Genomic DNA, 13,675 nt, shown 5'->3' with positions numbered 1-13,675 from the left:
TGGGATAACTATTGCCGACTTCCACGTAGCTGGTATTGTGTTAGTAGTTATAACCTGCTTAAAAATAAGAGTGAGGATCCTAGCCCATTGAACTGGATTTTGTATAAACACAAAATTACTCATACCATCGGGACCCGGTGCTCGTGAATTGGAGAGTTTGTTTATAAAGCATAGGACATCCTCAACGTCAATTTTGAGCCCTTCATAATTTGAACATTCTCTAGGCAATATACTCAACTGGGAGTCTTCCTTCTGGTATATTTTATTAAAGTATGCAACCCATTCCTTTTCATTGACCCCATGGAGTTGTACTGCCTTCTGAGTGGCATGGTTGCTGATATTAATCAATGCCCATATTTGTCCCATATTTTTATTAAGGCTACTTTTCAACATGGGCTCACCATCTTTTTGTTGCATGTGCATACGATGTGCTCTTTTGTCTTCAGAATCAATTTTTTCGGTTTTTCCTTAATAATGTATTTTTTTCTTTACCAATGCGTCATATTCATGGCATGGTTTAGAAAAATCTAAGTTACGCTCTGTGTATGGCACACGATAAAGATGGAGAAAAGATGTATAGTCAGTTAATGTCTCTTGACCATCATGCATACTGAATTCTATATTTTTATGGAAATCAGACAGAGTATGCATATTCCACTTGAGTCTCGTTCGGGCATTGTTTACTATAAGCGTATGTGGAAAGGTTTGACTCTTTTCTTGAACTATCACATCTGCCACATGCCATTTCAGGTTCAAGATGTCAGGATCACTGTATGGCTGTGGAGAAATGTGTAAGCTCACCGCTCTGTTAAATGTGTCAGGGTCAAGGAAGACATAGTCAATTATTGAAGTAGATGCCCCTCTTCCCCAGGTTGCATTGGGAGTGATATCTCCCGCTAGGGAACTATTACATATCACCAATTTCCGATCTTTGACTAGACGCATCCACCTAAAACAAGTTAAATTGAATCTCTAATTATGAGCTGGTAAGAATTGCAAGTGTTTGTTCCCCGTCACGATCACTGTCGTAATCTCCGGGGATTCCATAATGGCATTTAATAGCAGCTCTATATCTAGGAATAAAGCATCATGAGGGATTCCTTTTGGGTTTCTATACACGTTTAATATAGCCATTGTTCCCCCTGGAAATTCCAAGTTAACCAACTGTAAAAAAGGATTTGGAGATAACCAAGGAGAACGATGCCACCTCTTATGATTTTTAATTGGCACCATTAGGCCTGATGAGGGTCTCCCCTGATTAGCTGTTTTAGCTGGATTCAACAGAATGGTATGATCTTCCCATATTGGACTTTTGAGTAACCATGTTTCTTGAAGAATTATGATATCGTGAGAGCCTAAAACGTTTGCACTGGGACCCAGCAAATGGGAATGGCCACAGGTGTTGCAACTGATCAGAGAGATGGCATTTTTCTCTAGTTCCAAGACTGGTTATGACCTAGGGACCCACTCTTTTTCTTGATTCTGTCTATGTAAAGTAGTATATTTAACTGCATTCTCGCTTATATTAGCATTGTGTTCCAGTCCCTGTTTATCAAAATAACTGTCCTTTGTTTCCATCATTTGTTCCATCATGATGTTTCTTCCGGAGTCCATGCACTTCGGATCTCTGGCCAATATGAATCCCAAAGCAAATAGCTCCATTCTGGCTTGCCATAACGCATTTCTAGTTAGGTTGGATTGAATCCAAAGCCTTGCTATAGAGTGATCATTTTCTTTGAAAAATTCTACCTGCTCAACGTCAGTCGTGGATATATCTTGTAGGATGTCCACATCTTCACAAATCGCCAGTACGCTTGTAAGATTCAGTGCATACTTTGGAAACGGTGCTGGGTGACTTTTTAGGATTAATCTGTGGTACATATTCCATTTTTTTTCATGTTGTTGCCATTGGTGTTGCCTTGTACAGGTCCTTTGGAATTGCTCACCATTTTAAGAAATTAAAAGTTCACCTTTTTCTACCATCCTTATGTGAATAAGACAGCTTCACCCAACTGGCTTCCATGAATTGAGGAATGCAGGTGGGTAAAAACGTTATTTTGATGCTAAATACCATCTTAAAAATCCTTACAATGGCAAACAAGAAAAGAAAAAAAAGAAAGAATTTAACAAACATTATAGATTCATTTTAAAAACAACACGTTTAAAAAAAATACATTGTGTAATCAGTACTCTTCGCAGGAAGGGCTAATGAAGGGCTAATGAATACTTCTTAGCATCAAAGACAGATCTGATATTAAATTAACTTAAAATTGATATACAATTAAACCTCCATAAATGTTTAAGATGTGGAGGAACATACCACTGTCTGAGGGGCCACTTCTAGGGCGCAATGGGCTCTGGTATATGAGTGATTCTTATTTCCCAGTAGAACCCACAACCGCCCCAGATTGCATTTCCTTTTATCTGGCGCATCAACATACGTTGGGCAAACATAAATTGTAGGGACTAATAATAGTGAATTCCTAGACTACATGGCAACATTTTCATTTGTATTACTCACACGTGATCAGTGCTATTATTATTACAACCCGTGCCTCTATATTAACGGGGCGGTAGACTCTTATGTTTCCATATCTGTAAAACATAGCTCATTTTACTTCAGGAGTATTTGGCACATCTTGATTTAGAGTATACTCAAGATAGAACGTTGGAAAGATTCCCCCATTGTCAAAGTGTTCACAATTATCCTCCATTTTAAGAAAATAAAAGTTCACCTTTTTCTACCATCCTTATGTGAATAAAACAGCTTTACCCATCTGGCCTCTATGCATGAGGGTATGACGCTGTGTAAAAACAGTATTTTGATGCTAAACCCATTCTTAGAAAGCATTAAAAAAGCAAACAAGAAAAGAAAAAAAGAAGTAGTTTAAACAAACACTATTGGTTCATTTTAAAAAACAACACCTTTTGAAAAAATCAGTACTCTTCGCAGAATCGGATAATGAATACTTCTTAGCATCAAAAACACATCTGATATTACTTTTAACTTTGGTACAAGAATAAACCTCCTTAAAAGTTTAAGAACTGGGCAAAAGAAAAGAAAGTGCATCTTATCATCTTATCATCCACAGAAGTTGCACCTTAAACACTGATTGCGTGAAACTACAAAGGGGAACGGGAGGAGCTTTGCTCTGAATTTAAGCACAACAGCTCTCTTTCGGTTTTTGGGGAACCAACTCCAGTGAATGGCCAGGTTGTGCTCCAGCTAATAGTTATAGTAATGTCTAATTGGCTGTATAACACATTCTTGATTACGCCGATGATAAAATGTATAGTTATTATAAACAAGGCAGAAACATTTTGTGTCAACTAGTGATGCGGTGGAAAGTGTCAAAACTAAATCACTATAATCCCGAAAGACACATTGGGCCTCATTACGAGTAGCCCAGTAAAAATTGGTTCATTACCGGCATGCCGGTAAGAGCGGGTCCGTTCTCGTATGAACCCGCTAATAGTGAGTGATTACGACTGCGCGAGCACGCGCTGACCCCCATGCCGGTAATGGTAATACCGGCATGCCGCTAAAGGCCCTCCAACCCCCTGATAGCGGCATCACGGGACCCGCCGATACCGGCACTGGCTCAGAGCAACCCCTAAATACCAGCCCAGTAATACCACCATGCTAATACCGGGCTCGCAAAACCCAGGGGGGTCAGAACACGTTTCTCAAAACTATTCAAATTAGTACCATCAAAGTTCCCCGAGATGCTATCGTTCCAACTGCCATAGAACAGTGCTCTAAGAGAAACATAACAAGCAGTTATCAAAGGTAAAGGATGAATATACCAACCTACCCCCATATCCCCATGTTGCGGTAAATGCGAGCAGACCCAACAGTTGGACCTATTAAAAATGTCATGTGTGGCATTCATGATAAGTAACAATGGGCCTCATTCCGAGTATGGCGGTAAGGGATAGCGGCCACCGGTAATGAGACCGGTGGCGGTGATCCCTTACCGCCATACTCCGAGTTCCCTTTGCGCCCTCTCCCTTAACGCCTGCTTTGAGCAGGTGTTAAAGTCGAGGGCGCAAAGGGGCCTCCAAGCCAATAATGGTGACCGTAATGAACGGTCACCGTTATTTGCATCTTCCCCATTCCCTTTGAGCCCTATGGGGGCTCATTTGGGAATGGGGAAGAGCCTTGGTGAATGGGGAATTACCGCCCCGCCAACCTTGGAATGGGGCGGTAATTCCGCCATCCACCAAGGCGCTGCCGGTCCGGATACGGCGTCAACCAAGGCGTTAATAGCACCATTGGTTAGCGCCGTACTCGGAATGAGGCCCAATGTATTGTTACGATACCTTTGTCTATGCTGGGAGTCCCTAGGGGACAGAGTCTGAAAATGCACAAAAGGAGTAGAAACAGTGGGTACATTTTCAGTCGGTAACAAGGTTTCGAATGGATGCACTTCTTGCAGGTAGCAGAGACTTAGCACAGTTAATATTATAAGACCAATCGACATTATAAAAAGACAGCAATACGTTTTCGGGGCCCAAGAGATTTTTCCATTTTCCCGGGCGGTCACACGATCATTTATCAGTCCAGTACGAGCGGTAGCGGTTGCAGGCATTGCAGTCTTCAAACAAGAAACCCCAGTGTTATTAGCTGGCGACCTCCCGGCCGTGCGACTTCTTAGTCCTTCCACAACCCTAGCCAACAGAATCCCCTTTTCTCAAACAATTACTTGGGCAAAAAGCAAGCCCTTGATGAATTTCCTTTCCTCTTCAAATGCACAGCTGAACCGTGCCGTAAGTCTATTTCCTTGGACGTAAATTGTACCTTGCTGTTCCCGGTACTGATTGATCCAGAACAATGTGTGGTCACTTCCCGTTGGAAGCGGCGTATCAAGAGCAAGTGAAGATGCGAGTTCTGGAACGACAGTTTCCGGAAACAAAACATTTGGAGAGTGTGGAGACAAAATGGCAGGTTCCCCAAGCCTCACGGGCTCAGAGAGATTCTCTGATGCACTTTCAATGCTATTTATGCTTCGGGATCGTTGGTTGCAGCGTTAGCGAGGGGTTCTGTTTCTACTGTATCGTGTGGCACTGGGTGAGGAAGTATCTTGAGATGCGTCGCGTGGATCCACTTTTTTCAGCCTGCGACATGCACCACCATTTTTGTGACCGGCAGGACCAGAAATGCGCCCCGCCAACGAGGTGCAAGGCAAGAAAAATGCTCAAATGCCTTGGTGAGCACCCAATCTCCGGGCTGAATACTGTGTCCCAGGCCCTCGTATCCACAGGTAAAGCCTCTCGCACCTGGTGATAAATCAAATACAGGTTTTTAGTCAACTGGCTACAGTAATCTGAAAGAAGTACATTTTCGACATTTTTTAAAGATCGACATTTCGGAAGGTTCCAGATATTGGCAGGCCTACCCATTACCACCTCAAATGGAGAGAGCCCAGTCTTAGTTTGAGGGGTTGTACGCATAGCTAGTAACACGATCGGTAAGACGTCCGGCCATTTTAGTTTGGTGCCAGCACACATCTTAGCGAGCTTGTTCTTGATGATACCATTGTGTCTTTCTACTAATCTGGCGCTCTGAGCGTGTCTGGCCGAATGGAACCGTTTGTCCATCTGTAATGCCGCGCATATCTGCAAAATTACAGCAGCAACAAAATGTGGCCCATTGTCAGACCAGATGACTCTTGGTAGCCCGAACCTAGGAAAATATTCCTTTAACATAGTTTTTGCAGTAGTCATGGCTGTAGCGTCTTTGACAGGGAAAGCCTCAACCCATTTCCTAAAGGTACAGATGACACTAACACATATTTAAAATGATTGCAATGTTCCATTTCAATAAAATCAAAGTGGATGACCTCAAAGGGGACAGAAGGTGGCCCAAAACCTCCCCTTGGAGTTGATGTTCCCTTTCCCACATTGTGCTGTAAGCAGATCATACAGGGGGTCATTATGACCCAGGCGGTAAGTACGCCAACTTTACCACCATGGTGTAAACTATGTTTACACCATGGTGGATGGCGGATTTACCGCCCCATTCCAAGGTGAGTGGGGCGGTAAATCCCCATTTCCCATTTACCCTTCCCCATTCCCATTTTTGCCCCATAGGGCATAATGGGAGTGGGGAAGACGCTAATTACGGCACCGTAAATTACGGTGCCGTAATTAGCACCAAGGCGGGTTAGCGCCATGGGTTTTAACGGCTGCTAATAGCAGCCGTTAAAATTGGAATCAGGCGTTAAGGGTTAACGAGGGCGTTAACCCTTAACGCCTGAGTTGTAATGAGGCCCACAGTGTTGGACATAGTGCTGAGCTATTTTTGAAATGTTGTCATTCGCCCAAACTTTTTCTAGCATTTTCGCAACCTTCTGGGCACATATATGTGTAGGGCCATCGGCCATGAAGACCATCATCATCACGTATACGTCAGCAAGTAGCCATTTTCCTTCAATATATCCACCCAACACCCATCATCATCAAGTTTCCCCAAGCCTGCCCATCTCTTGGATTCTTCTAATGTGGCATTGGCTTGGAAATCCCTTACGGACCCAACACTCTCATCCATTGCCTAGGCATTTACACTCTCCCTTGAAACATACATCTCCGTACAGGGATTGGTGGCAGTCTGTTTAGCTATCTGATCAGCGAAAGCATTCCCTTTTCCTATATCATCTATAATCTTTCGATGTGCTGCACATTTCACGACAGCTAAATGAGTAGGGAGCGCAAGCGCTGAGTGCAGTTGTACTATTAGGGAACCATGCTGGATCTTTGTACCATGTGAAGTTAAGAACCCTCTCTCTGACCAAAGTCTCCCAAAGTTGTGAACCACCCCAAAGGCATACTGACTATCAGTATATATGTTTACTGTAAGCCCTTCGGAAAGTTCACAAGCTCAGGTCAATGCCATAATCTCTGCGGCCTGCGCAGAGTTATGCGTGATTCTCTTGGTTTCCATGAACGTGTTCAATGTAGTGATTGCATAAGCAGCTGTGGATGTAACATCCGGGAGTTTGAAGCAGGAGCCGTCACAAAACAGCTCCCCTTGTGGATTGTTCAAAGGAGTGTCTTTCAGATCAATTCTACCCTTTGTCTCTTGTTCGGTAGTTTATCAGTCATGTGACTCTTTGTCACTGCAAGCAGTACCTTGTGGGAAAGGTAAGAGTTCAGCCGGATTAAGAACTCAACACCTCTTAATTTGTATGTGAGGAGCAAACAAGATCAATTCATATCTCGTCAACCGTGCGGAAGTGAGGTGTTGCGTTTGGGTTATGTTCAGTAGAACATCTACATAGTGAGGCACCATCAGGGTTAGATCATGGCCTAGGACCATTCCCTCACTCTGTTTTACAGACGCAGCAGCAGCAGCGACAGCTCGCAAACATCTTGGCAAAGCGCATGCTAAGGATGAAGGGGGGAAGAAAAGTAACCACACGGCCTATTCTTCCCTCCTTGTTCCTTCGTTATGACAGCCAAAGCACATCCATCACATTCATGAACAAACAACAGAAAGGCCTTTTCATAATTTGGTGTGCCCAAAACTGGTGCCGAGCATAATGCAGTATTGAACAGATCAAATGATTGCTGGTGTTCCGCGTTCCACGGCAATGGCGAAGAAATGGCCTTCTTCGTCAAAGCCAACATCGGTTTAATCATTGGTGAGAATTTTGGGATCCACGACCTACAGTAAGAAGCCATACCTATCAAGGCTCTAACTTCTTTCTGCGTATTTGGGACAGACATGCCAGAAATGTGTTTTATTCGTTCAGGTGTCAATCTTCTTCCCTCCTTTGACAGGAGATAGCGTAAATAGGCAACCTCCTGACAACAATATTGAAACTTTTTAAGCAAAGCTTTGTGACCATGTTTAGCCAGGTGAATAAGCAATAACACAATGCCCTCCTTACAAGCGCTCTCAGAGTCAGCAGCTAAAAGCAAGTCATCAACATACTGAAGCAATGTACAAGAAGAGGGCAATTCAAGGGTATCAAGTTGTTCTTTCAAAGCCCTACTATAAATGCTGGGACTTTCCGTGTACCCTTGCGGTGCACGGGTAAAGGTGAGCGAGCGTCCCCCTAAGGTGAACGCGAACAAGTATCTACTGTCCTTTTGTATAGGAATACTAAAGAAAGCATTCTTCAGATCCACAACACTAAAGTAAGTAGCTGTAGCCGGAATTATAGTTAATATTGTCGTCACATCAGGCACAATTGGAAATTGCGGAGCGATGACCTTATTAATAGCACGTAGATCAATTATGAAACGGAATGGAATTGCATTATCGCCTTTTTCTGTACACGGGTAAAATTGGACTATTGCACAAACTACCTGCAATTTCCTCAATCACCCCGCCATGCACAAAATCGGAAACAATGCATTTCAAAGCTTGCTCACCCTCAACTGAAATCTTATATTGTGGAATGCGTGGCAGCTTTATTCCATGTTTCAAGACTATTTGAACAGGCTCGATCTGTAAAACACCAACATCATTGTCGTCAATTGCCCATAAACACTCCGGTACATCACTGAATTCTTGTGGCAAAGGTCTGGTTAAGAATTGAGAGACAGATAGTTGCTGTGGTGAAATTGTCAAACTCACTCTGTCAGAAGAATAATTAATTACCGCATTTAATTTCTTCAACAGATTCAACCCCAGCAAATTCTCTTCACAATTCGAAGTCAAAAGGAATGGACAATGGTCCGTGAAGGGACCCAAAGAAATAGGTACCGGCAAAGAAACTGGGCAAACAACTATTGTGCCAGAAAACCCTACAGAAACATTGGTTTGCCCTGACAGTGGAATGTCTGGAACCCAAGAATGATCAATGGAACACTTATGTGCCCCAGTATCTACCAAGAATAGATGTTTCCTATTTCCTACCATTTCAACATAGGGACCTTTCTGATTGACGGGAATAGGCGTAGGTTCCAAATCCTGCTTCGGGCAACCCTAACGAAACAGAATATCGTCAAAAGGAAGCTCTTCAGAGAGGTAAGCAGCAGAAGGATGATCAAATATGTTTCTAGTATCCACAGTCAGAATCTGATTATCCTGCAAAAAAGGCTGCTGAGGATCGTGTGTAAACTGACCTCTACCAGGGCCCCCTACACCCGGGTGACCTCTGGATCGTCTACCCATATTTCCGAATGTGTTATTCCACCTTTGTCGAAGGACGGGGCATTGTGCACGCCAATGACCCTCTTGTTGACAATAGGCACACTGGTTAATGTTCACAGGACCCAAGGGCACATTCCCTTGTGGAACATACTGACCTCTAATTTGCGAACTACCCCCTCTACGGCCTCTAACAATTTGTTGTAATAATACTTTAGTCTTCAAATCACCTTTTCTCTTCTCTACTCTTTCCTTTTCATTATTGACACGATTCTTGTAGTACTGAGCCATGTGCAGTACTTCTGAATGGGGCTTCGGCTGCCAAGCGCTCTCAGAAGACATCATTTGTGACTGGATGTCAGGCAGCAATCCACGCACAAATTTGTCTACAAATTATCTTTTCCCAGACTCTGTGCCTAAGTCATGTCCACTAAAATCCGAGAATACCTGTTTGAACCGATTGAAGAACTCGGTAGCACCCTCAGACTTTCCTTGGACAGAGGCCGTAAGCTTGTCCCAGATAATCCTCTTTTTGGGAATTGTGGTTTTCAATTTTGCAATGATTCTGTTAGGTAAAGTTAGTATCACCTGAGGTGGTCTCTCACCAGCTGGCCTTTCTCCATCAAGTCTAATTATGTTAGCCCATGTATCTCCCAACCCTTGTATGTCATCTATAGTCCTAACCTGTTTCCACAGATCTATGGGAAGGAGTACAGGAAATAACAGATCAATATCACCCAAGGTGAATACTGAGGACTGCAAGACAGACTCTATTTCCTTATAGAATCCTGTTGGATTTTTCCTAATGTCAGGAATAGATTGTCTAATGGTATTCACTTCCTGTCTCGAGAACGGGACGTGAACAAACTGTGATACATAATGTGTAGGAATATTCACAGCAACTGCATTCATTGCAGGATCGGCCGCAATCTCAACCTTCGGGACAAATGTTGGAGGAACCTCTCTCATAGGCAACTGAGAAGTAGGCAACTCCGAACGCTTACTAAGCAACAGAGCCAAGTCGAGCGCTAAAGCAGTCGAAGAAGTGTCAAGTGAAAAAGCTCTCTTATAAATACTCAATAACTCTGTGGGACAACTAATCTTTCTCTTTACACATTCATCCTGCAGGTACTCTATCATTACCTGTATCACTTTCCTCTGCATTTCTGGCGTATACTGACTGTACGTGTCATATACTTCAACTTGAGTTATCGATATGACTGAAATCCATCTAATCGCATCCTTTGTACAAATTTGTGTTTCTTCGGATATCGATTTACGACAAGGAAGGAACCGTTTCTGTACATACATACCATCCTCATCGTCATCCTCATTCTGTAACCTTTCCAACTCCTTCCTATACTCAAATATCCTCTCGATATGCTCATGTACTTTCTCCATAGTGTCTCTTGAAAACACTAAAGTGTTCAAATCCATCAACCCTTGTGGGAGATTTGTATTATTTAATGTGTGCCACATTAAACATAAATGAATCCCTAAACCTTCAATGAAAACATTTTTCTCAGGAAAATTATCCATATTAGAAAGTGTGGCAAAACATTAGCTCCATCATCCCTCCCTATACAATGCTTAGCCCATGCAATCAAATTCTGCTTCGTCTCTGGAGGTACAGTATTACGAGTGACAACCCTTGACGCCGCACCCTGATCGACTACAAGCGGTACAAGACCACTTGGAAGAGGGGGAGCAGGTAAATTCAATGGAGGTACTGTTACTGGTGCAATAGGAAGAGGCGGAGGAGCAGGTGGAAGAACAACAACTGGAGGAAGAGGAACATTAGAAGGAGCAGGAACAACAGGAACAACAACAGGAAGAGCAGGAATAACAGCGGGAAGAGGCAAAGCAGCAGGAAGAGGAACATACAGAGGTGGCGCAGAGGCACTAGGCCTTCATTCATTTAACTATTTATCAATAAATTCATCGGAAACATGGAAGTCTTTAGAAGGATACATTTTCTGAATGCCAAGTGAGAAAGCCCTATCCATATTCCCAGTTGACTCAGACTGTTTGTCTTGTTCATATAACAATGCTTTTTCGGCGTTCGTTTTATGACGGCGCGCATGTTTTTCCCTACTCTTAAGCTGTTGTAACGCTTCTTTTTTCCAATTCTGCAAAACATCAAATGCTGCAGGTCTAGCCTTTTTCTTTAATAGAATTGACTCTAAATAGTCAATACGAGGGATTTCAAAACTACCATTGATTGGCCACTGAAGTTCGGAGGCATGTCTGGTTTGACTGTGCCAAATATCATTAAACACTATACTTCCAATGCCATGCTTACAGTACATAGTACAATCCGGCGACACCTCCTGTGGTGCCGGAGGGCTAAATTCCAAAGATTGCCTATCGCTGCAGAATAACGCCCTGAAGCTTGTAGACGATTTCCCAGGCATATCAAAATATTGGTGTTACCTGGTCAATAATTGTAATTGCAGATACAATGCGCCAAAACAAATTATCAGGATACTTAAGAATCGTGTCACGACTCACCTGATCAATCCTAAGGAGGTCCGATCGGATTTCAAAATTCGTACCTAACTAATCTTACCTCGTGTTTGGTGATTTCGGCAAATCCGCCCGCCTCGATAAGTGGACCCTCGCCAAGATGCCGTCTTGGACCACAAGCTAATCATCCAGGGATCGGGTCGTGCAGCGCTGCTGAGGTATTGCGTCTCTTTCAGAAGGGGCCCCTTATTTTGTCACACCGTCTGATCCCGGTCCGATAGCGTGTGTCAACCTTCGACAATCTGGCATCAATCTTGAGGGTCCCTATTCGGGTGCCAACTGAGAAAACAAAGATAAAAATAACGAGGCTGAGTACCCCAAAAGGAAATACACCGAACACGGGTTACAAAGGAACATACAAAGATGTTTATTTTATACTGAACAGTTTCAAAGGACAAAAACAACAGATAGCTATCGGCCCTTAGTACAACACAGTGAACTCCAGAGTGGTTTGTGTGCTCAGTGAGTGGACTGTACATTAGAATATTCACACCTTATATACCTTTGAAAACATGATGTCCTACCCTACTGTGGGTTAATATTTGTTAATACATTACGGATCTAGGGTTCGTGCCGAGTTCACACATCTGTACATTTAGGGTTTACTTTTATTCGCCAACAAACCAAAATGGTAACAGTGTATTTTAGGATTCCGTGTTGAGCCTTCTTAAACATCTATACAACGTAGTTTAAACAAATGTCTCAGTTCAGTATTTGAATACATTGTTCGTAACATATGCTTGAGGATTAGCTTCATTGGCACAAGTACTCCTTTTCACACAGGACAACGAAGGACAAGGTCTCAGTTCATGACCCTAACAAGTGGCCTGCAGGCAAGTTACACATTAGTTTATACATAGAGATCAAGACGGCCATATTACATTTTCAAAGTGACACTGTCCACCATTTTAGCTCACAGGGTGACTTTGCAGAGAGAACCTAAAATGGCGGATTGACCTAAAATGGCGACTTACATCGATTCTAAGGTCTGGACTTTGCAACATGGATTTCTTCGCAAGTGGTTTACAAGCAGCTTGGTGTAGGCCAATATACATATATTCATCACAATAGGAGGCATAACATAATTTCCTGATTGACACCTGTCTGACTCCACGGCCCAATTTATCCAATGCAGATGCGTTACCATGGTGGTCAACCGCCTCTCGAGTTGTTTGATTCTCATGGAGGACCACCAATAAAGATAGTAAAGATTTACCAGCCCCAGGACTGATAGTATTACCCAAGGTTTAGCATGTTTGACATGGTTGAATGCTCAGAGACCTGTTCCCAAGAACATATTTATCAAGCAAAAGCCTAAGTTTCTGTACCTGCTCCACTGTTCCCACTGATTTTCGAAAAGCCATACTGCTTGTCTACTAAGATCTTATTTGTGTTGGCCTAATCGAGTAATTTGTTATAAATCAATCATCCAAGCCACTTTGTTGATGAGTTAATCAGTGTGATTGGACTGCAGCAATGAGGGTCCAGTTTATCACCCATGTTAAAGAAGGGTACAATCATAGTCTCTCCTCAGCTAGCTAGAAATGTTTGATCAGTAGAGATTGAGTTACATAGGTGGGTGAATACTGGTACCAAAATGGGTTGATTCTATTTACAAATATCTAGAGGAACCAAGTCAGCACCTGGGGCTTTGCCGCTTAATCACTGTAAGAGAGCCAAGTGGACTTCACCATATGTGAAGGTGATTGAAGCCTCGTTGATATTAACTGGGATTAAGTAGTCACATGGTACCCCTAGAAACTTCCCATTATCAGAAGTCTCTGTATTATGTAAAAAAGCTTAACCCATTCAGCAACATTGACATTGTTAGAGTTGTTCAGATTATTTGGGTTCAGATGAATGCCTTCTCCTCCTGCCTCTGAAACCACTTTCCAGAAATGGCTGACATCCCTCTTACATGCTGCCAGTTCCAATTTTAGCCATAGTGAGTGCTGCCAGCAATGTCTTGCCTTGCATAAGTCATTTTTACACCTTACTCTGGCCCTGGGCATAGCCAGCATTTCTCTAAATGGATCTTTTGATGTTTCT

This window comes from Ambystoma mexicanum, chromosome 4p (assembly GCF_040938575.1).
Source record: "Ambystoma mexicanum isolate Mex_15411 chromosome 4p, UKY_AmexF1_1, whole genome shotgun sequence".
NCBI lineage: Eukaryota > Metazoa > Chordata > Amphibia > Caudata > Ambystomatidae > Ambystoma > Ambystoma mexicanum.
This window is presented reverse-complemented; position numbering follows the sequence as displayed.